A 22378-nucleotide genomic window follows, 5' to 3' on the forward strand; every position below is an offset into this window, starting at 1 on the left:
TCAAGTCGAATTTCGTCTTTATTACGCATTGGTACATTGCAGCAATGGTAAATTAAGTAGATAAACGTCTGATCTTGATGTGTGTGTGAATATAATTTCGCTGTCAAAGCCGACTAAGGAATTCCGAGTGATATACACACCACTCCACACTCACAAGGGAGAGTGAGTAAGTAATTTCGTAAAAAAAGAGAAGAGCATGCCAACAATGGGTAACTATTATAGTTAGGTTCTCGATCACAGTAAACCCGTTGATTTAGAGTTTATTTGCACAATGACCACGTCATATTAGATGCCATTTAAATACCAAATCCAGTTCTCCACTAAACGCAAACACAAGCTTAACACTATTTAACCCATCTCTACTAGCCTTTTCATAACCAACCACTAAGCTACCTAAACCAGTTTCCACACTTATATAAATAGACAAAAACTTCACCCTATATAACCTATCTCAGAAAACAAACAAAATCAATTAATATTGCACTAACTGGCAACCCCCCATTCATAAAATCAACTTCTTTCCTTCCAGACCGACCATCCATCGTATTTGCTGCTCGCACATAATCTTTAATCTAAAGTTATTAAATGATATTACTCACCTCACTCTCCTTCTTTCTCCTCCTTCCTTCCTTCCTTCCTTCCTTCCTTCCTTCCTTCCTTCCTTCCTTCCTTCCTTCCTTCCTTCCTTCCTTCCTTCCTTCCTTCCTTCCTTCTAACTCGTTCCAGTTGTTCAGCTTCGACCCATCAAACCCGGACTCGACTGACGACTCACTTCTGCTGCTCGTTCCAAGGTTTTTTCCTCATACGATGCTGGCTAGTGTGAAGTAATTACTGCAAATCAAATTAACACGATTCATTAATGTACATAACCAATTAACATCATCGTCTCCTACTTGATTTTGACTAGTTGATAGGGTTGTTTTTGGTCTCCCCGAAGGGAGTGGACCGATCCCAGAGGTACTGCAATACCGGGCCGATCCGCGGCAAAGGTGGAGCAAGCTCCTAGCACTTCGCCATGTTGCAAAAAATCAGTTTAATATCAAGGATCCCACATGGGGATCGTATCAGATATAAAGCTGATAAGAACAGATACTACACTTTGTACTTTGTACTACACGAGAGACGAGAGACTAGAGACGTGACGTGACGTGACGCGATGCCATGCCATGCCATGCCATGCCATGCCATGCCATGCCATGCCATGCCATGCCATGCCATGCCATTCAATGCCTTGTGATTCAATACCATGCAGTTCAATGCGATGCGATGCAATGACATGCGATTCGATGCCATGCGAGGCGAGGCGATGCATCATCTAACATAACGTGATTCCCTGGAAAACGACTCTGTTGTTGAGTGAACAACAAAGTTAAGATATAACAAGATGTAAGTAATTCGAGAAGTCTGAGTACTGTAGGTACTATTGCAAATTCATTGCTTAATATATGTGAATGTGTACGAAATCCATCCATCGCTTTTACCGAGTATACAAATACTCACTCATTGTTGGTGTTTAGGGAGGTAAATGAAGTATTGCAAAGCTAATTACGAAACTAGCTTTCACAATGACATTTGGTGGTTGGTCGCTTTGCAAATTATAGTAGATTCTATATCAATTTTATTCGTTATTTTACGTGAATGAATGAATGAATGAATGAATGAATGAATGAATGAATGAATGAATGAATGAATGAATGAATGAATGAATGAATGAATGTGTGCCTGCATACATTGCCTAAATAAAATATGTAAATATACGGACGGTGGTGGCGTTTAGAGAGGTGAATGAATCATTTGAAATCTAATTAGGAAACTAGCATTCAAATGGAGAGGGGTGAGAGTGCAGGTGCGCTTGAACTTGGGTGGGTTCTGGGTTTCGTTGACGTATATATTACAGGTGAATATGTGCATCGAATGCTCGATTGAAGTATATAAATACACATTGTTAGTGTGTATTGAGGTAAATGATGGATTGTAAAGCTAATCAAGACACTAGAATTCACTTTGAGGCTAGTGGCTGGCCGGCTGGCAAGCGTGGAAGTGGCAAACGATCGTTGAGTTGCCGTGTAAGACCACGCCAAAGCAACACCTCCCTCCATCTCAAGTCGAATTTCGTCTTTATTACGCATTGGTACATTGCAGCAATGGTAAATTAAGTAGATAAACGTCTGATCTTGATGTGTGTGTGAATATAATTTCGCTGTCAAAGCCGACTAAGGAATTCCGAGTGATATACACACCACTCCACACTCACAAGGGAGAGTGAGTAAGTAATTTCGTAAAAAAAGAGAAGAGCATGCCAACAATGGGTAACTATTATAGTTAGGTTCTCGATCACAGTAAACCCGTTGATTTAGAGTTTATTTGCACAATGACCACGTCATATTAGATGCCATTTAAATACCAAATCCAGTTCTCCACTAAACGCAAACACAAGCTTAACACTATTTAACCCATCTCTACTAGCCTTTTCATAACCAACCACTAAGCTACCTAAACCAGTTTCCACACTTATATAAATAGACAAAAACTTCACCCTATATAACCTATCTCAGAAAACAAACAAAATCAATTAATATTGCACTAACTGGCAACCCCCCATTCATAAAATCAACTTCTTTCCTTCCAGACCGACCATCCATCGTATTTGCTGCTCGCACATAATCTTTAATCTAAAGTTATTAAATGATATTACTCACCTCACTCTCCTTCTTTCTCCTCCTTCCTTCCTTCCTTCCTTCCTTCCTTCCTTCCTTCCTTCCTTCCTTCCTTCCTTCCTTCCTTCCTTCCTTCCTTCCTTCCTTCCTTCCTTCTAACTCGTTCCAGTTGTTCAGCTTCGACCCATCAAACCCGGACTCGACTGACGACTCACTTCTGCTGCTCGTTCCAAGGTTTTTTCCTCATACGATGCTGGCTAGTGTGAAGTAATTACTGCAAATCAAATTAACACGATTCATTAATGTACATAACCAATTAACATCATCGTCTCCTACTTGATTTTGACTAGTTGATAGGGTTGTTTTTGGTCTCCCCGAAGGGAGTGGACCGATCCCAGAGGTACTGCAATACCGGGCCGATCCGCGGCAAAGGTGGAGCAAGCTCCTAGCACTTCGCCATGTTGCAAAAAATCAGTTTAATATCAAGGATCCCACATGGGGATCGTATCAGATATAAAGCTGATAAGAACAGATACTACACTTTGTACTTTGTACTACACGAGAGACGAGAGACTAGAGACGTGACGTGACGTGACGCGATGCCATGCCATGCCATGCCATGCCATGCCATGCCATGCCATGCCATGCCATGCCATGCCATGCCATTCAATGCCTTGTGATTCAATACCATGCAGTTCAATGCGATGCGATGCAATGACATGCGATTCGATGCCATGCGAGGCGAGGCGATGCATCATCTAACATAACGTGATTCCCTGGAAAACGACTCTGTTGTTGAGTGAACAACAAAGTTAAGATATAACAAGATGTAAGTAATTCGAGAAGTCTGAGTACTGTAGGTACTATTGCAAATTCATTGCTTAATATATGTGAATGTGTACGAAATCCATCCATCGCTTTTACCGAGTATACAAATACTCACTCATTGTTGGTGTTTAGGGAGGTAAATGAAGTATTGCAAAGCTAATTACGAAACTAGCTTTCACAATGACATTTGGTGGTTGGTCGCTTTGCAAATTATAGTAGATTCTATATCAATTTTATTCGTTATTTTACGTGAATGAATGAATGAATGAATGAATGAATGAATGAATGAATGAATGAATGAATGAATGAATGAATGAATGAATGAATGAATGAATGTGTGCCTGCATACATTGCCTAAATAAAATATGTAAATATACGGACGGTGGTGGCGTTTAGAGAGGTGAATGAATCATTTGAAATCTAATTAGGAAACTAGCATTCAAATGGAGAGGGGTGAGAGTGCAGGTGCGCTTGAACTTGGGTGGGTTCTGGGTTTCGTTGACGTATATATTACAGGTGAATATGTGCATCGAATGCTCGATTGAAGTATATAAATACACATTGTTAGTGTGTATTGAGGTAAATGATGGATTGTAAAGCTAATCAAGACACTAGAATTCACTTTGAGGCTAGTGGCTGGCCGGCTGGCAAGCGTGGAAGTGGCAAACGATCGTTGAGTTGCCGTGTAAGACCACGCCAAAGCAACACCTCCCTCCATCTCAAGTCGAATTTCGTCTTTATTACGCATTGGTACATTGCAGCAATGGTAAATTAAGTAGATAAACGTCTGATCTTGATGTGTGTGTGAATATAATTTCGCTGTCAAAGCCGACTAAGGAATTCCGAGTGATATACACACCACTCCACACTCACAAGGGAGAGTGAGTAAGTAATTTCGTAAAAAAAGAGAAGAGCATGCCAACAATGGGTAACTATTATAGTTAGGTTCTCGATCACAGTAAACCCGTTGATTTAGAGTTTATTTGCACAATGACCACGTCATATTAGATGCCATTTAAATACCAAATCCAGTTCTCCACTAAACGCAAACACAAGCTTAACACTATTTAACCCATCTCTACTAGCCTTTTCATAACCAACCACTAAGCTACCTAAACCAGTTTCCACACTTATATAAATAGACAAAAACTTCACCCTATATAACCTATCTCAGAAAACAAACAAAATCAATTAATATTGCACTAACTGGCAACCCCCCATTCATAAAATCAACTTCTTTCCTTCCAGACCGACCATCCATCGTATTTGCTGCTCGCACATAATCTTTAATCTAAAGTTATTAAATGATATTACTCACCTCACTCTCCTTCTTTCTCCTCCTTCCTTCCTTCCTTCCTTCCTTCCTTCCTTCCTTCCTTCCTTCCTTCCTTCCTTCCTTCCTTCCTTCCTTCCTTCCTTCCTTCCTTCTAACTCGTTCCAGTTGTTCAGCTTCGACCCATCAAACCCGGACTCGACTGACGACTCACTTCTGCTGCTCGTTCCAAGGTTTTTTCCTCATACGATGCTGGCTAGTGTGAAGTAATTACTGCAAATCAAATTAACACGATTCATTAATGTACATAACCAATTAACATCATCGTCTCCTACTTGATTTTGACTAGTTGATAGGGTTGTTTTTGGTCTCCCCGAAGGGAGTGGACCGATCCCAGAGGTACTGCAATACCGGGCCGATCCGCGGCAAAGGTGGAGCAAGCTCCTAGCACTTCGCCATGTTGCAAAAAATCAGTTTAATATCAAGGATCCCACATGGGGATCGTATCAGATATAAAGCTGATAAGAACAGATACTACACTTTGTACTTTGTACTACACGAGAGACGAGAGACTAGAGACGTGACGTGACGTGACGCGATGCCATGCCATGCCATGCCATGCCATGCCATGCCATGCCATGCCATGCCATGCCATGCCATGCCATTCAATGCCTTGTGATTCAATACCATGCAGTTCAATGCGATGCGATGCAATGACATGCGATTCGATGCCATGCGAGGCGAGGCGATGCATCATCTAACATAACGTGATTCCCTGGAAAACGACTCTGTTGTTGAGTGAACAACAAAGTTAAGATATAACAAGATGTAAGTAATTCGAGAAGTCTGAGTACTGTAGGTACTATTGCAAATTCATTGCTTAATATATGTGAATGTGTACGAAATCCATCCATCGCTTTTACCGAGTATACAAATACTCACTCATTGTTGGTGTTTAGGGAGGTAAATGAAGTATTGCAAAGCTAATTACGAAACTAGCTTTCACAATGACATTTGGTGGTTGGTCGCTTTGCAAATTATAGTAGATTCTATATCAATTTTATTCGTTATTTTACGTGAATGAATGAATGAATGAATGAATGAATGAATGAATGAATGAATGAATGAATGAATGAATGAATGAATGAATGAATGAATGTGTGCCTGCATACATTGCCTAAATAAAATATGTAAATATACGGACGGTGGTGGCGTTTAGAGAGGTGAATGAATCATTTGAAATCTAATTAGGAAACTAGCATTCAAATGGAGAGGGGTGAGAGTGCAGGTGCGCTTGAACTTGGGTGGGTTCTGGGTTTCGTTGACGTATATATTACAGGTGAATATGTGCATCGAATGCTCGATTGAAGTATATAAATACACATTGTTAGTGTGTATTGAGGTAAATGATGGATTGTAAAGCTAATCAAGACACTAGAATTCACTTTGAGGCTAGTGGCTGGCCGGCTGGCAAGCGTGGAAGTGGCAAACGATCGTTGAGTTGCCGTGTAAGACCACGCCAAAGCAACACCTCCCTCCATCTCAAGTCGAATTTCGTCTTTATTACGCATTGGTACATTGCAGCAATGGTAAATTAAGTAGATAAACGTCTGATCTTGATGTGTGTGTGAATATAATTTCGCTGTCAAAGCCGACTAAGGAATTCCGAGTGATATACACACCACTCCACACTCACAAGGGAGAGTGAGTAAGTAATTTCGTAAAAAAAGAGAAGAGCATGCCAACAATGGGTAACTATTATAGTTAGGTTCTCGATCACAGTAAACCCGTTGATTTAGAGTTTATTTGCACAATGACCACGTCATATTAGATGCCATTTAAATACCAAATCCAGTTCTCCACTAAACGCAAACACAAGCTTAACACTATTTAACCCATCTCTACTAGCCTTTTCATAACCAACCACTAAGCTACCTAAACCAGTTTCCACACTTATATAAATAGACAAAAACTTCACCCTATATAACCTATCTCAGAAAACAAACAAAATCAATTAATATTGCACTAACTGGCAACCCCCCATTCATAAAATCAACTTCTTTCCTTCCAGACCGACCATCCATCGTATTTGCTGCTCGCACATAATCTTTAATCTAAAGTTATTAAATGATATTACTCACCTCACTCTCCTTCTTTCTCCTCCTTCCTTCCTTCCTTCCTTCCTTCCTTCCTTCCTTCCTTCCTTCCTTCCTTCCTTCCTTCCTTCCTTCCTTCCTTCCTTCCTTCCTTCCTTCTAACTCGTTCCAGTTGTTCAGCTTCGACCCATCAAACCCGGACTCGACTGACGACTCACTTCTGCTGCTCGTTCCAAGGTTTTTTCCTCATACGATGCTGGCTAGTGTGAAGTAATTACTGCAAATCAAATTAACACGATTCATTAATGTACATAACCAATTAACATCATCGTCTCCTACTTGATTTTGACTAGTTGATAGGGTTGTTTTTGGTCTCCCCGAAGGGAGTGGACCGATCCCAGAGGTACTGCAATACCGGGCCGATCCGCGGCAAAGGTGGAGCAAGCTCCTAGCACTTCGCCATGTTGCAAAAAATCAGTTTAATATCAAGGATCCCACATGGGGATCGTATCAGATATAAAGCTGATAAGAACAGATACTACACTTTGTACTTTGTACTACACGAGAGACGAGAGACTAGAGACGTGACGTGACGTGACGCGATGCCATGCCATGCCATGCCATGCCATGCCATGCCATGCCATGCCATGCCATGCCATGCCATGCCATTCAATGCCTTGTGATTCAATACCATGCAGTTCAATGCGATGCGATGCAATGACATGCGATTCGATGCCATGCGAGGCGAGGCGATGCATCATCTAACATAACGTGATTCCCTGGAAAACGACTCTGTTGTTGAGTGAACAACAAAGTTAAGATATAACAAGATGTAAGTAATTCGAGAAGTCTGAGTACTGTAGGTACTATTGCAAATTCATTGCTTAATATATGTGAATGTGTACGAAATCCATCCATCGCTTTTACCGAGTATACAAATACTCACTCATTGTTGGTGTTTAGGGAGGTAAATGAAGTATTGCAAAGCTAATTACGAAACTAGCTTTCACAATGACATTTGGTGGTTGGTCGCTTTGCAAATTATAGTAGATTCTATATCAATTTTATTCGTTATTTTACGTGAATGAATGAATGAATGAATGAATGAATGAATGAATGAATGAATGAATGAATGAATGAATGAATGAATGAATGAATGAATGAATGTGTGCCTGCATACATTGCCTAAATAAAATATGTAAATATACGGACGGTGGTGGCGTTTAGAGAGGTGAATGAATCATTTGAAATCTAATTAGGAAACTAGCATTCAAATGGAGAGGGGTGAGAGTGCAGGTGCGCTTGAACTTGGGTGGGTTCTGGGTTTCGTTGACGTATATATTACAGGTGAATATGTGCATCGAATGCTCGATTGAAGTATATAAATACACATTGTTAGTGTGTATTGAGGTAAATGATGGATTGTAAAGCTAATCAAGACACTAGAATTCACTTTGAGGCTAGTGGCTGGCCGGCTGGCAAGCGTGGAAGTGGCAAACGATCGTTGAGTTGCCGTGTAAGACCACGCCAAAGCAACACCTCCCTCCATCTCAAGTCGAATTTCGTCTTTATTACGCATTGGTACATTGCAGCAATGGTAAATTAAGTAGATAAACGTCTGATCTTGATGTGTGTGTGAATATAATTTCGCTGTCAAAGCCGACTAAGGAATTCCGAGTGATATACACACCACTCCACACTCACAAGGGAGAGTGAGTAAGTAATTTCGTAAAAAAAGAGAAGAGCATGCCAACAATGGGTAACTATTATAGTTAGGTTCTCGATCACAGTAAACCCGTTGATTTAGAGTTTATTTGCACAATGACCACGTCATATTAGATGCCATTTAAATACCAAATCCAGTTCTCCACTAAACGCAAACACAAGCTTAACACTATTTAACCCATCTCTACTAGCCTTTTCATAACCAACCACTAAGCTACCTAAACCAGTTTCCACACTTATATAAATAGACAAAAACTTCACCCTATATAACCTATCTCAGAAAACAAACAAAATCAATTAATATTGCACTAACTGGCAACCCCCCATTCATAAAATCAACTTCTTTCCTTCCAGACCGACCATCCATCGTATTTGCTGCTCGCACATAATCTTTAATCTAAAGTTATTAAATGATATTACTCACCTCACTCTCCTTCTTTCTCCTCCTTCCTTCCTTCCTTCCTTCCTTCCTTCCTTCCTTCCTTCCTTCCTTCCTTCCTTCCTTCCTTCCTTCCTTCCTTCCTTCCTTCCTTCCTTCCTTCCTTCTAACTCGTTCCAGTTGTTCAGCTTCGACCCATCAAACCCGGACTCGACTGACGACTCACTTCTGCTGCTCGTTCCAAGGTTTTTTCCTCATACGATGCTGGCTAGTGTGAAGTAATTACTGCAAATCAAATTAACACGATTCATTAATGTACATAACCAATTAACATCATCGTCTCCTACTTGATTTTGACTAGTTGATAGGGTTGTTTTTGGTCTCCCCGAAGGGAGTGGACCGATCCCAGAGGTACTGCAATACCGGGCCGATCCGCGGCAAAGGTGGAGCAAGCTCCTAGCACTTCGCCATGTTGCAAAAAATCAGTTTAATATCAAGGATCCCACATGGGGATCGTATCAGATATAAAGCTGATAAGAACAGATACTACACTTTGTACTTTGTACTACACGAGAGACGAGAGACTAGAGACGTGACGTGACGTGACGCGATGCCATGCCATGCCATGCCATGCCATGCCATGCCATGCCATGCCATGCCATGCCATGCCATGCCATTCAATGCCTTGTGATTCAATACCATGCAGTTCAATGCGATGCGATGCAATGACATGCGATTCGATGCCATGCGAGGCGAGGCGATGCATCATCTAACATAACGTGATTCCCTGGAAAACGACTCTGTTGTTGAGTGAACAACAAAGTTAAGATATAACAAGATGTAAGTAATTCGAGAAGTCTGAGTACTGTAGGTACTATTGCAAATTCATTGCTTAATATATGTGAATGTGTACGAAATCCATCCATCGCTTTTACCGAGTATACAAATACTCACTCATTGTTGGTGTTTAGGGAGGTAAATGAAGTATTGCAAAGCTAATTACGAAACTAGCTTTCACAATGACATTTGGTGGTTGGTCGCTTTGCAAATTATAGTAGATTCTATATCAATTTTATTCGTTATTTTACGTGAATGAATGAATGAATGAATGAATGAATGAATGAATGAATGAATGAATGAATGAATGAATGAATGAATGAATGAATGAATGTGTGCCTGCATACATTGCCTAAATAAAATATGTAAATATACGGACGGTGGTGGCGTTTAGAGAGGTGAATGAATCATTTGAAATCTAATTAGGAAACTAGCATTCAAATGGAGAGGGGTGAGAGTGCAGGTGCGCTTGAACTTGGGTGGGTTCTGGGTTTCGTTGACGTATATATTACAGGTGAATATGTGCATCGAATGCTCGATTGAAGTATATAAATACACATTGTTAGTGTGTATTGAGGTAAATGATGGATTGTAAAGCTAATCAAGACACTAGAATTCACTTTGAGGCTAGTGGCTGGCCGGCTGGCAAGCGTGGAAGTGGCAAACGATCGTTGAGTTGCCGTGTAAGACCACGCCAAAGCAACACCTCCCTCCATCTCAAGTCGAATTTCGTCTTTATTACGCATTGGTACATTGCAGCAATGGTAAATTAAGTAGATAAACGTCTGATCTTGATGTGTGTGTGAATATAATTTCGCTGTCAAAGCCGACTAAGGAATTCCGAGTGATATACACACCACTCCACACTCACAAGGGAGAGTGAGTAAGTAATTTCGTAAAAAAAGAGAAGAGCATGCCAACAATGGGTAACTATTATAGTTAGGTTCTCGATCACAGTAAACCCGTTGATTTAGAGTTTATTTGCACAATGACCACGTCATATTAGATGCCATTTAAATACCAAATCCAGTTCTCCACTAAACGCAAACACAAGCTTAACACTATTTAACCCATCTCTACTAGCCTTTTCATAACCAACCACTAAGCTACCTAAACCAGTTTCCACACTTATATAAATAGACAAAAACTTCACCCTATATAACCTATCTCAGAAAACAAACAAAATCAATTAATATTGCACTAACTGGCAACCCCCCATTCATAAAATCAACTTCTTTCCTTCCAGACCGACCATCCATCGTATTTGCTGCTCGCACATAATCTTTAATCTAAAGTTATTAAATGATATTACTCACCTCACTCTCCTTCTTTCTCCTCCTTCCTTCCTTCCTTCCTTCCTTCCTTCCTTCCTTCCTTCCTTCCTTCCTTCCTTCCTTCCTTCCTTCCTTCCTTCCTTCCTTCCTTCCTTCTAACTCGTTCCAGTTGTTCAGCTTCGACCCATCAAACCCGGACTCGACTGACGACTCACTTCTGCTGCTCGTTCCAAGGTTTTTTCCTCATACGATGCTGGCTAGTGTGAAGTAATTACTGCAAATCAAATTAACACGATTCATTAATGTACATAACCAATTAACATCATCGTCTCCTACTTGATTTTGACTAGTTGATAGGGTTGTTTTTGGTCTCCCCGAAGGGAGTGGACCGATCCCAGAGGTACTGCAATACCGGGCCGATCCGCGGCAAAGGTGGAGCAAGCTCCTAGCACTTCGCCATGTTGCAAAAAATCAGTTTAATATCAAGGATCCCACATGGGGATCGTATCAGATATAAAGCTGATAAGAACAGATACTACACTTTGTACTTTGTACTACACGAGAGACGAGAGACTAGAGACGTGACGTGACGTGACGCGATGCCATGCCATGCCATGCCATGCCATGCCATGCCATGCCATGCCATGCCATGCCATGCCATGCCATTCAATGCCTTGTGATTCAATACCATGCAGTTCAATGCGATGCGATGCAATGACATGCGATTCGATGCCATGCGAGGCGAGGCGATGCATCATCTAACATAACGTGATTCCCTGGAAAACGACTCTGTTGTTGAGTGAACAACAAAGTTAAGATATAACAAGATGTAAGTAATTCGAGAAGTCTGAGTACTGTAGGTACTATTGCAAATTCATTGCTTAATATATGTGAATGTGTACGAAATCCATCCATCGCTTTTACCGAGTATACAAATACTCACTCATTGTTGGTGTTTAGGGAGGTAAATGAAGTATTGCAAAGCTAATTACGAAACTAGCTTTCACAATGACATTTGGTGGTTGGTCGCTTTGCAAATTATAGTAGATTCTATATCAATTTTATTCGTTATTTTACGTGAATGAATGAATGAATGAATGAATGAATGAATGAATGAATGAATGAATGAATGAATGAATGAATGAATGAATGAATGAATGTGTGCCTGCATACATTGCCTAAATAAAATATGTAAATATACGGACGGTGGTGGCGTTTAGAGAGGTGAATGAATCATTTGAAATCTAATTAGGAAACTAGCATTCAAATGGAGAGGGGTGAGAGTGCAGGTGCGCTTGAACTTGGGTGGGTTCTGGGTTTCGTTGACGTATATATTACAGGTGAATATGTGCATCGAATGCTCGATTGAAGTATATAAATACACATTGTTAGTGTGTATTGAGGTAAATGATGGATTGTAAAGCTAATCAAGACACTAGAATTCACTTTGAGGCTAGTGGCTGGCCGGCTGGCAAGCGTGGAAGTGGCAAACGATCGTTGAGTTGCCGTGTAAGACCACGCCAAAGCAACACCTCCCTCCATCTCAAGTCGAATTTCGTCTTTATTACGCATTGGTACATTGCAGCAATGGTAAATTAAGTAGATAAACGTCTGATCTTGATGTGTGTGTGAATATAATTTCGCTGTCAAAGCCGACTAAGGAATTCCGAGTGATATACACACCACTCCACACTCACAAGGGAGAGTGAGTAAGTAATTTCGTAAAAAAAGAGAAGAGCATGCCAACAATGGGTAACTATTATAGTTAGGTTCTCGATCACAGTAAACCCGTTGATTTAGAGTTTATTTGCACAATGACCACGTCATATTAGATGCCATTTAAATACCAAATCCAGTTCTCCACTAAACGCAAACACAAGCTTAACACTATTTAACCCATCTCTACTAGCCTTTTCATAACCAACCACTAAGCTACCTAAACCAGTTTCCACACTTATATAAATAGACAAAAACTTCACCCTATATAACCTATCTCAGAAAACAAACAAAATCAATTAATATTGCACTAACTGGCAACCCCCCATTCATAAAATCAACTTCTTTCCTTCCAGACCGACCATCCATCGTATTTGCTGCTCGCACATAATCTTTAATCTAAAGTTATTAAATGATATTACTCACCTCACTCTCCTTCTTTCTCCTCCTTCCTTCCTTCCTTCCTTCCTTCCTTCCTTCCTTCCTTCCTTCCTTCCTTCCTTCCTTCCTTCCTTCCTTCCTTCCTTCCTTCCTTCCTTCCTTCTAACTCGTTCCAGTTGTTCAGCTTCGACCCATCAAACCCGGACTCGACTGACGACTCACTTCTGCTGCTCGTTCCAAGGTTTTTTCCTCATACGATGCTGGCTAGTGTGAAGTAATTACTGCAAATCAAATTAACACGATTCATTAATGTACATAACCAATTAACATCATCGTCTCCTACTTGATTTTGACTAGTTGATAGGGTTGTTTTTGGTCTCCCCGAAGGGAGTGGACCGATCCCAGAGGTACTGCAATACCGGGCCGATCCGCGGCAAAGGTGGAGCAAGCTCCTAGCACTTCGCCATGTTGCAAAAAATCAGTTTAATATCAAGGATCCCACATGGGGATCGTATCAGATATAAAGCTGATAAGAACAGATACTACACTTTGTACTTTGTACTACACGAGAGACGAGAGACTAGAGACGTGACGTGACGTGACGCGATGCCATGCCATGCCATGCCATGCCATGCCATGCCATGCCATGCCATGCCATGCCATGCCATGCCATTCAATGCCTTGTGATTCAATACCATGCAGTTCAATGCGATGCGATGCAATGACATGCGATTCGATGCCATGCGAGGCGAGGCGATGCATCATCTAACATAACGTGATTCCCTGGAAAACGACTCTGTTGTTGAGTGAACAACAAAGTTAAGATATAACAAGATGTAAGTAATTCGAGAAGTCTGAGTACTGTAGGTACTATTGCAAATTCATTGCTTAATATATGTGAATGTGTACGAAATCCATCCATCGCTTTTACCGAGTATACAAATACTCACTCATTGTTGGTGTTTAGGGAGGTAAATGAAGTATTGCAAAGCTAATTACGAAACTAGCTTTCACAATGACATTTGGTGGTTGGTCGCTTTGCAAATTATAGTAGATTCTATATCAATTTTATTCGTTATTTTACGTGAATGAATGAATGAATGAATGAATGAATGAATGAATGAATGAATGAATGAATGAATGAATGAATGAATGAATGAATGAATGAATGTGTGCCTGCATACATTGCCTAAATAAAATATGTAAATATACGGACGGTGGTGGCGTTTAGAGAGGTGAATGAATCATTTGAAATCTAATTAGGAAACTAGCATTCAAATGGAGAGGGGTGAGAGTGCAGGTGCGCTTGAACTTGGGTGGGTTCTGGGTTTCGTTGACGTATATATTACAGGTGAATATGTGCATCGAATGCTCGATTGAAGTATATAAATACACATTGTTAGTGTGTATTGAGGTAAATGATGGATTGTAAAGCTAATCAAGACACTAGAATTCACTTTGAGGCTAGTGGCTGGCCGGCTGGCAAGCGTGGAAGTGGCAAACGATCGTTGAGTTGCCGTGTAAGACCACGCCAAAGCAACACCTCCCTCCATCTCAAGTCGAATTTCGTCTTTATTACGCATTGGTACATTGCAGCAATGGTAAATTAAGTAGATAAACGTCTGATCTTGATGTGTGTGTGAATATAATTTCGCTGTCAAAGCCGACTAAGGAATTCCGAGTGATATACACACCACTCCACACTCACAAGGGAGAGTGAGTAAGTAATTTCGTAAAAAAAGAGAAGAGCATGCCAACAATGGGTAACTATTATAGTTAGGTTCTCGATCACAGTAAACCCGTTGATTTAGAGTTTATTTGCACAATGACCACGTCATATTAGATGCCATTTAAATACCAAATCCAGTTCTCCACTAAACGCAAACACAAGCTTAACACTATTTAACCCATCTCTACTAGCCTTTTCATAACCAACCACTAAGCTACCTAAACCAGTTTCCACACTTATATAAATAGACAAAAACTTCACCCTATATAACCTATCTCAGAAAACAAACAAAATCAATTAATATTGCACTAACTGGCAACCCCCCATTCATAAAATCAACTTCTTTCCTTCCAGACCGACCATCCATCGTATTTGCTGCTCGCACATAATCTTTAATCTAAAGTTATTAAATGATATTACTCACCTCACTCTCCTTCTTTCTCCTCCTTCCTTCCTTCCTTCCTTCCTTCCTTCCTTCCTTCCTTCCTTCCTTCCTTCCTTCCTTCCTTCCTTCCTTCCTTCCTTCCTTCCTTCCTTCTAACTCGTTCCAGTTGTTCAGCTTCGACCCATCAAACCCGGACTCGACTGACGACTCACTTCTGCTGCTCGTTCCAAGGTTTTTTCCTCATACGATGCTGGCTAGTGTGAAGTAATTACTGCAAATCAAATTAACACGATTCATTAATGTACATAACCAATTAACATCATCGTCTCCTACTTGATTTTGACTAGTTGATAGGGTTGTTTTTGGTCTCCCCGAAGGGAGTGGACCGATCCCAGAGGTACTGCAATACCGGGCCGATCCGCGGCAAAGGTGGAGCAAGCTCCTAGCACTTCGCCATGTTGCAAAAAATCAGTTTAATATCAAGGATCCCACATGGGGATCGTATCAGATATAAAGCTGATAAGAACAGATACTACACTTTGTACTTTGTACTACACGAGAGACGAGAGACTAGAGACGTGACGTGACGTGACGCGATGCCATGCCATGCCATGCCATGCCATGCCATGCCATGCCATGCCATGCCATGCCATGCCATGCCATTCAATGCCTTGTGATTCAATACCATGCAGTTCAATGCGATGCGATGCAATGACATGCGATTCGATGCCATGCGAGGCGAGGCGATGCATCATCTAACATAACGTGATTCCCTGGAAAACGACTCTGTTGTTGAGTGAACAACAAAGTTAAGATATAACAAGATGTAAGTAATTCGAGAAGTCTGAGTACTGTAGGTACTATTGCAAATTCATTGCTTAATATATGTGAATGTGTACGAAATCCATCCATCGCTTTTACCGAGTATACAAATACTCACTCATTGTTGGTGTTTAGGGAGGTAAATGAAGTATTGCAAAGCTAATTACGAAACTAGCTTTCACAATGACATTTGGTGGTTGGTCGCTTTGCAAATTATAGTAGATTCTATATCAATTTTATTCGTTATTTTACGTGAATGAATGAATGAATGAATGAATGAATGAATGAATGAATGAATGAATGAATGAATGAATGAATGAATGAATGAATGAATGAATGTGTGCCTGCATACATTGCCTAAATAAAATATGTAAATATACGGACGGTGGTGGCGTTTAGAGAGGTGAATGAATCATTTGAAATCTAATTAGGAAACTAGCATTCAAATGGAGAGGGGTGAGAGTGCAGGTGCGCTTGAACTTGGGTGGGTTCTGGGTTTCGTTGACGTATATATTACAGGTGAATATGTGCATCGAATGCTCGATTGAAGTATATAAATACACATTGTTAGTGTGTATTGAGGTAAATGATGGATTGTAAAGCTAATCAAGACACTAGAATTCACTTTGAGGCTAGTGGCTGGCCGGCTGGCAAGCGTGGAAGTGGCAAACGATCGTTGAGTTGCCGTGTAAGACCACGCCAAAGCAACACCTCCCTCCATCTCAAGTCGAATTTCGTCTTTATTACGCATTGGTACATTGCAGCAATGGTAAATTAAGTAGATAAACGTCTGATCTTGATGTGTGTGTGAATATAATTTCGCTGTCAAAGCCGACTAAGGAATTCCGAGTGATATACACACCACTCCACACTCACAAGGGAGAGTGAGTAAGTAATTTCGTAAAAAAAGAGAAGAGCATGCCAACAATGGGTAACTATTATAGTTAGGTTCTCGATCACAGTAAACCCGTTGATTTAGAGTTTATTTGCACAATGACCACGTCATATTAGATGCCATTTAAATACCAAATCCAGTTCTCCACTAAACGCAAACACAAGCTTAACACTATTTAACCCATCTCTACTAGCCTTTTCATAACCAACCACTAAGCTACCTAAACCAGTTTCCACACTTATATAAATAGACAAAAACTTCACCCTATATAACCTATCTCAGAAAACAAACAAAATCAATTAATATTGCACTAACTGGCAACCCCCCATTCATAAAATCAACTTCTTTCCTTCCAGACCGACCATCCATCGTATTTGCTGCTCGCACATAATCTTTAATCTAAAGTTATTAAATGATATTACTCACCTCACTCTCCTTCTTTCTCCTCCTTCCTTCCTTCCTTCCTTCCTTCCTTCCTTCCTTCCTTCCTTCCTTCCTTCCTTCCTTCCTTCCTTCCTTCCTTCCTTCCTTCCTTCCTTCCTTCTAACTCGTTCCAGTTGTTCAGCTTCGACCCATCAAACCCGGACTCGACTGACGACTCACTTCTGCTGCTCGTTCCAAGGTTTTTTCCTCATACGATGCTGGCTAGTGTGAAGTAATTACTGCAAATCAAATTAACACGATTCATTAATGTACATAACCAATTAACATCATCGTCTCCTACTTGATTTTGACTAGTTGATAGGGTTGTTTTTGGTCTCCCCGAAGGGAGTGGACCGATCCCAGAGGTACTGCAATACCGGGCCGATCCGCGGCAAAGGTGGAGCAAGCTCCTAGCACTTCGCCATGTTGCAAAAAATCAGTTTAATATCAAGGATCCCACATGGGGATCGTATCAGATATAAAGCTGATAAGAACAGATACTACACTTTGTACTTTGTACTACACGAGAGACGAGAGACTAGAGACGTGACGTGACGTGACGCGATGCCATGCCATGCCATGCCATGCCATGCCATGCCATGCCATGCCATGCCATGCCATGCCATGCCATTCAATGCCTTGTGATTCAATACCATGCAGTTCAATGCGATGCGATGCAATGACATGCGATTCGATGCCATGCGAGGCGAGGCGATGCATCATCTAACATAACGTGATTCCCTGGAAAACGACTCTGTTGTTGAGTGAACAACAAAGTTAAGATATAACAAGATGTAAGTAATTCGAGAAGTCTGAGTACTGTAGGTACTATTGCAAATTCATTGCTTAATATATGTGAATGTGTACGAAATCCATCCATCGCTTTTACCGAGTATACAAATACTCACTCATTGTTGGTGTTTAGGGAGGTAAATGAAGTATTGCAAAGCTAATTACGAAACTAGCTTTCACAATGACATTTGGTGGTTGGTCGCTTTGCAAATTATAGTAGATTCTATATCAATTTTATTCGTTATTTTACGTGAATGAATGAATGAATGAATGAATGAATGAATGAATGAATGAATGAATGAATGAATGAATGAATGAATGAATGAATGAATGAATGTGTGCCTGCATACATTGCCTAAATAAAATATGTAAATATACGGACGGTGGTGGCGTTTAGAGAGGTGAATGAATCATTTGAAATCTAATTAGGAAACTAGCATTCAAATGGAGAGGGGTGAGAGTGCAGGTGCGCTTGAACTTGGGTGGGTTCTGGGTTTCGTTGACGTATATATTACAGGTGAATATGTGCATCGAATGCTCGATTGAAGTATATAAATACACATTGTTAGTGTGTATTGAGGTAAATGATGGATTGTAAAGCTAATCAAGACACTAGAATTCACTTTGAGGCTAGTGGCTGGCCGGCTGGCAAGCGTGGAAGTGGCAAACGATCGTTGAGTTGCCGTGTAAGACCACGCCAAAGCAACACCTCCCTCCATCTCAAGTCGAATTTCGTCTTTATTACGCATTGGTACATTGCAGCAATGGTAAATTAAGTAGATAAACGTCTGATCTTGATGTGTGTGTGAATATAATTTCGCTGTCAAAGCCGACTAAGGAATTCCGAGTGATATACACACCACTCCACACTCACAAGGGAGAGTGAGTAAGTAATTTCGTAAAAAAAGAGAAGAGCATGCCAACAATGGGTAACTATTATAGTTAGGTTCTCGATCACAGTAAACCCGTTGATTTAGAGTTTATTTGCACAATGACCACGTCATATTAGATGCCATTTAAATACCAAATCCAGTTCTCCACTAAACGCAAACACAAGCTTAACACTATTTAACCCATCTCTACTAGCCTTTTCATAACCAACCACTAAGCTACCTAAACCAGTTTCCACACTTATATAAATAGACAAAAACTTCACCCTATATAACCTATCTCAGAAAACAAACAAAATCAATTAATATTGCACTAACTGGCAACCCCCCATTCATAAAATCAACTTCTTTCCTTCCAGACCGACCATCCATCGTATTTGCTGCTCGCACATAATCTTTAATCTAAAGTTATTAAATGATATTACTCACCTCACTCTCCTTCTTTCTCCTCCTTCCTTCCTTCCTTCCTTCCTTCCTTCCTTCCTTCCTTCCTTCCTTCCTTCCTTCCTTCCTTCCTTCCTTCCTTCCTTCCTTCCTTCCTTCCTTCTAACTCGTTCCAGTTGTTCAGCTTCGACCCATCAAACCCGGACTCGACTGACGACTCACTTCTGCTGCTCGTTCCAAGGTTTTTTCCTCATACGATGCTGGCTAGTGTGAAGTAATTACTGCAAATCAAATTAACACGATTCATTAATGTACATAACCAATTAACATCATCGTCTCCTACTTGATTTTGACTAGTTGATAGGGTTGTTTTTGGTCTCCCCGAAGGGAGTGGACCGATCCCAGAGGTACTGCAATACCGGGCCGATCCGCGGCAAAGGTGGAGCAAGCTCCTAGCACTTCGCCATGTTGCAAAAAATCAGTTTAATATCAAGGATCCCACATGGGGATCGTATCAGATATAAAGCTGATAAGAACAGATACTACACTTTGTACTTTGTACTACACGAGAGACGAGAGACTAGAGACGTGACGTGACGTGACGCGATGCCATGCCATGCCATGCCATGCCATGCCATGCCATGCCATGCCATGCCATGCCATGCCATGCCATTCAATGCCTTGTGATTCAATACCATGCAGTTCAATGCGATGCGATGCAATGACATGCGATTCGATGCCATGCGAGGCGAGGCGATGCATCATCTAACATAACGTGATTCCCTGGAAAACGACTCTGTTGTTGAGTGAACAACAAAGTTAAGATATAACAAGATGTAAGTAATTCGAGAAGTCTGAGTACTGTAGGTACTATTGCAAATTCATTGCTTAATATATGTGAATGTGTACGAAATCCATCCATCGCTTTTACCGAGTATACAAATACTCACTCATTGTTGGTGTTTAGGGAGGTAAATGAAGTATTGCAAAGCTAATTACGAAACTAGCTTTCACAATGACATTTGGTGGTTGGTCGCTTTGCAAATTATAGTAGATTCTATATCAATTTTATTCGTTATTTTACGTGAATGAATGAATGAATGAATGAATGAATGAATGAATGAATGAATGAATGAATGAATGAATGAATGAATGAATGAATGAATGTGTGCCTGCATACATTGCCTAAATAAAATATGTAAATATACGGACGGTGGTGGCGTTTAGAGAGGTGAATGAATCATTTGAAATCTAATTAGGAAACTAGCATTCAAATGGAGAGGGGTGAGAGTGCAGGTGCGCTTGAACTTGGGTGGGTTCTGGGTTTCGTTGACGTATATATTACAGGTGAATATGTGCATCGAATGCTCGATTGAAGTATATAAATACACATTGTTAGTGTGTATTGAGGTAAATGATGGATTGTAAAGCTAATCAAGACACTAGAATTCACTTTGAGGCTAGTGGCTGGCCGGCTGGCAAGCGTGGAAGTGGCAAACGATCGTTGAGTTGCCGTGTAAGACCACGCCAAAGCAACACCTCCCTCCATCTCAAGTCGAATTTCGTCTTTATTACGCATTGGTACATTGCAGCAATGGTAAATTAAGTAGATAAACGTCTGATCTTGATGTGTGTGTGAATATAATTTCGCTGTCAAAGCCGACTAAGGAATTCCGAGTGATATACACACCACTCCACACTCACAAGGGAGAGTGAGTAAGTAATTTCGTAAAAAAAGAGAAGAGCATGCCAACAATGGGTAACTATTATAGTTAGGTTCTCGATCACAGTAAACCCGTTGATTTAGAGTTTATTTGCACAATGACCACGTCATATTAGATGCCATTTAAATACCAAATCCAGTTCTCCACTAAACGCAAACACAAGCTTAACACTATTTAACCCATCTCTACTAGCCTTTTCATAACCAACCACTAAGCTACCTAAACCAGTTTCCACACTTATATAAATAGACAAAAACTTCACCCTATATAACCTATCTCAGAAAACAAACAAAATCAATTAATATTGCACTAACTGGCAACCCCCCATTCATAAAATCAACTTCTTTCCTTCCAGACCGACCATCCATCGTATTTGCTGCTCGCACATAATCTTTAATCTAAAGTTATTAAATGATATTACTCACCTCACTCTCCTTCTTTCTCCTCCTTCCTTCCTTCCTTCCTTCCTTCCTTCCTTCCTTCCTTCCTTCCTTCCTTCCTTCCTTCCTTCCTTCCTTCCTTCCTTCCTTCCTTCCTTCTAACTCGTTCCAGTTGTTCAGCTTCGACCCATCAAACCCGGACTCGACTGACGACTCACTTCTGCTGCTCGTTCCAAGGTTTTTTCCTCATACGATGCTGGCTAGTGTGAAGTAATTACTGCAAATCAAATTAACACGATTCATTAATGTACATAACCAATTAACATCATCGTCTCCTACTTGATTTTGACTAGTTGATAGGGTTGTTTTTGGTCTCCCCGAAGGGAGTGGACCGATCCCAGAGGTACTGCAATACCGGGCCGATCCGCGGCAAAGGTGGAGCAAGCTCCTAGCACTTCGCCATGTTGCAAAAAATCAGTTTAATATCAAGGATCCCACATGGGGATCGTATCAGATATAAAGCTGATAAGAACAGATACTACACTTTGTACTTTGTACTACACGAGAGACGAGAGACTAGAGACGTGACGTGACGTGACGCGATGCCATGCCATGCCATGCCATGCCATGCCATGCCATGCCATGCCATGCCATGCCATGCCATGCCATTCAATGCCTTGTGATTCAATACCATGCAGTTCAATGCGATGCGATGCAATGACATGCGATTCGATGCCATGCGAGGCGAGGCGATGCATCATCTAACATAACGTGATTCCCTGGAAAAC

General features: G+C 40.8%; 11 non-coding genes across 11 annotated transcripts; all 11 read right to left on the reverse strand.

Annotated features, from left to right (window-relative positions):
- Positions 1-935: 935 nt before the first annotated feature.
- On the reverse strand, positions 936-1127 carry LOC138361973 (U2 spliceosomal RNA). Its single transcript, XR_011227325.1, has one exon. It is a non-coding gene; the product is annotated as a U2 spliceosomal RNA (small nuclear RNA).
- Positions 1128-3035: 1908 nt separating this feature from the next.
- Positions 3036-3227, reverse strand: LOC138361974 (U2 spliceosomal RNA). The gene has a single exon (XR_011227326.1). It is a non-coding gene; the product is annotated as a U2 spliceosomal RNA (small nuclear RNA).
- A 1908-nt stretch (positions 3228-5135) lies between these two features.
- LOC138361976 (U2 spliceosomal RNA) lies at positions 5136-5327 on the reverse strand. Its single transcript, XR_011227328.1, has one exon. It is a non-coding gene; the product is annotated as a U2 spliceosomal RNA (small nuclear RNA).
- Positions 5328-7235: 1908 nt separating this feature from the next.
- On the reverse strand, positions 7236-7427 carry LOC138361977 (U2 spliceosomal RNA). Its single transcript, XR_011227329.1, has one exon. It is a non-coding gene; the product is annotated as a U2 spliceosomal RNA (small nuclear RNA).
- A 1920-nt stretch (positions 7428-9347) lies between these two features.
- Positions 9348-9539, reverse strand: LOC138361979 (U2 spliceosomal RNA). Its single transcript, XR_011227330.1, has one exon. It is a non-coding gene; the product is annotated as a U2 spliceosomal RNA (small nuclear RNA).
- Positions 9540-11447: 1908 nt separating this feature from the next.
- On the reverse strand, positions 11448-11639 carry LOC138361980 (U2 spliceosomal RNA). The gene has a single exon (XR_011227331.1). It is a non-coding gene; the product is annotated as a U2 spliceosomal RNA (small nuclear RNA).
- A 1912-nt stretch (positions 11640-13551) lies between these two features.
- On the reverse strand, positions 13552-13743 carry LOC138361981 (U2 spliceosomal RNA). The gene has a single exon (XR_011227332.1). It is a non-coding gene; the product is annotated as a U2 spliceosomal RNA (small nuclear RNA).
- A 1912-nt stretch (positions 13744-15655) lies between these two features.
- Positions 15656-15847, reverse strand: LOC138361982 (U2 spliceosomal RNA). Its single transcript, XR_011227333.1, has one exon. It is a non-coding gene; the product is annotated as a U2 spliceosomal RNA (small nuclear RNA).
- A 1916-nt stretch (positions 15848-17763) lies between these two features.
- On the reverse strand, positions 17764-17955 carry LOC138361983 (U2 spliceosomal RNA). The gene has a single exon (XR_011227335.1). It is a non-coding gene; the product is annotated as a U2 spliceosomal RNA (small nuclear RNA).
- Positions 17956-19871: 1916 nt separating this feature from the next.
- LOC138361984 (U2 spliceosomal RNA) lies at positions 19872-20063 on the reverse strand. Its single transcript, XR_011227336.1, has one exon. It is a non-coding gene; the product is annotated as a U2 spliceosomal RNA (small nuclear RNA).
- Positions 20064-21971: 1908 nt separating this feature from the next.
- On the reverse strand, positions 21972-22163 carry LOC138361985 (U2 spliceosomal RNA). The gene has a single exon (XR_011227337.1). It is a non-coding gene; the product is annotated as a U2 spliceosomal RNA (small nuclear RNA).
- Positions 22164-22378: the final 215 nt, after the last annotated feature.

The sequence above is a fragment of the Procambarus clarkii genome, unplaced genomic scaffold, assembly GCF_040958095.1.
Source record: "Procambarus clarkii isolate CNS0578487 unplaced genomic scaffold, FALCON_Pclarkii_2.0 HiC_scaffold_1024, whole genome shotgun sequence".
NCBI lineage: Eukaryota > Metazoa > Arthropoda > Malacostraca > Decapoda > Cambaridae > Procambarus > Procambarus clarkii.